Source organism: Equus quagga, chromosome 11 (assembly GCF_021613505.1).
Source record: "Equus quagga isolate Etosha38 chromosome 11, UCLA_HA_Equagga_1.0, whole genome shotgun sequence".
Classification (NCBI taxonomy): domain Eukaryota; kingdom Metazoa; phylum Chordata; class Mammalia; order Perissodactyla; family Equidae; genus Equus; species Equus quagga.
Window position 1 is genome coordinate 26605776 of NC_060277.1, and position 2218 is coordinate 26607993.

Consider the following 2218-nt stretch of genomic DNA (forward strand, 5'->3'; position numbering starts at 1 on the left):
TAATACAACTACTCCCATGTAGTTATTTTCACCTTTATGTTCTATTTTCCTGTCCTCAAAAAAAAGAAAAAGAAACACGTAAACATACAAAAACCATTTGAGGTAGGTGGTCCCCTTTCCTAGATAGCAGTACCTTCTATTTCTATCTGTTAACTTGTTTGGAACAAACAGCTTACTTTGTTAAGCAGATTGATCCAGTTATGCAAATTAAGACATACACAATTTACCATAATCCTCAAGGCCACTTCGTAGTTTCCAGAGAGAGGTTTTGAAAAGTCAGCTATGTCTCTTAAGCACACAGCTTACCCTTAGATGCTATTTATTAATACAGTTATTGTATTTGACGAAGTCTTTAGCTTCAAACAATATGAAAAAAGAAATGTTAATTTCTATTATTTTATTTCTATTGTTTTATTATTTAATTTCTCCTTAAATACCTGAGTTGTTACCGTGAACGATTGGCTAAAGATATATCCCTTCACAACACACATTTTATCTAGTCCCTTTGGTAAAAATGTAGCAAGGTCATTTTACATTACAGTACGTTACATTACAAAGTGAGCTTAAATCCTATTCTTAACTCTTCTACTGGGAACTCCTAGAAAACTGAACTGATGAAATTCAACTTATACTTTTTAGACTCTGTCACATTAAATTGAAGGTGAGACTAAAACTGCTGTATCTGTTAACTAAGTCAAGCGATGTCCTGTATCCTACGTGTTATTTAACGCGCGAGCGTAAAAGTCAAGTTCCCGGCAGAAATCGAAGTGCCTCCATTCTGTCTTCTGGGAATGTATAAATTAACCATTCTCCTCCAAGCAGCCCTCCTCCCTTCCTCCCCCCGCCCTATTTTAAATGTAGATAGGGCGACTCTAGTCTTTTGAATTTGAAGGGCTGCTATCTTGGCCCCATTCTTTTCATCATCCTGTTTTGAATGACACTGGGCACGTATGGATTCCTTTATAAAAGCACCCCCTGGATGCAGGGCTCGGTGCTCCCGGCTGCTTGCTAATTTTGCATAGCAATTAGTACTGACTTCTCAAATGGGCTACCCAAATACAGTTCGAGAATGTTCCACGTAGTTCCTCAAGGTCCTAGATAACTTTGTTGTGCCTTTTGATTTCAGACCCGAAGGGGAGGAACTTGTCTGATTACTAAATTCCCAATTGGAGTGGTCTGGAAGAGGATATGGCAATCCAAAACTATACGTTAATTCAAACCCTCTCCGCGACTGGGCAGGAAGGAGCTAGCATATGCCTTCTTTTAAAATCTATTCTACCTCCTCACTGACCGCGCAGGGCTGGGCCACATGGTCCTCCCTTGCAGCCAGTCAGCTGTGAGCAGCAGATGGGATCATTTGCATTTTTCTTTTTATACTTTCCTCGATCGGCAAATTGAAGGATTTTAAAAAATTTACATTTTCATTGTTTGCCTAAAATGTAAACGTGGCTTAACTGTTGGATTGAGCTTCCCTGACCCTCACAAACACCACACCCCTCCAAGTCACCGAGACTTGAGAAAATACCCGAGGGGTAGGTTTCATATTTATCAACTTGGAATCTCCAGGCCGGGAGTCAGGAGTCGAAAGAATCAGCCTTGGAGTCGGTGACTCGTGTTTTCCTATTTTAAGCGCTCGGCGCAGATACCCTGTGGGTCTGTCTGTGGCAAGTGGGTCTGCGAGCGCGCGCACTTCTGAGTCCCTCGCTCTGCAGCCTCCACCCTCAAAACTTCGGGTTACGAGTCGAAGGCAGATTTTTAGCTCTTAGGTTTACAACAGAGGGCGGCCACCCTGCTGGGGGAGTGGCCAGAGCCAGCGTTTCCCAGCGCCGGGGTCGCTCTCCCGCGGCCCGCCAGACTCCATGCCGGCTCCGCGGGGCCACCGGGGTCCCCGCGCCCCGATGTCTTTGTGCCGCGCGCGGCGCGGGAACACCGGCACGGGAGGGCCAGGCCACCGCCGAGATGCCAAAAATGCGGGAGAGGCGCGGGCGCCAGGGGAGGAGACGCCCCGCACAGTCGCCGTCCCGGGGAGGGGGGGGAAAAAGTAGAAAAAGAGGCTTTTCAGGTCCAACTCCTCGGGTCTGAGAAAGCACGTTTTCGGGAGATGCCTCGCGGGGGGAGAACACACGGCGAGCAAGGGACCCCGGGCGCCCGAGCTGCCCCGGCGCCGTGGGTACGCGGCCGCCGCCCCCACCCGGGCAGCCGGCGCGGGCCCACGTGG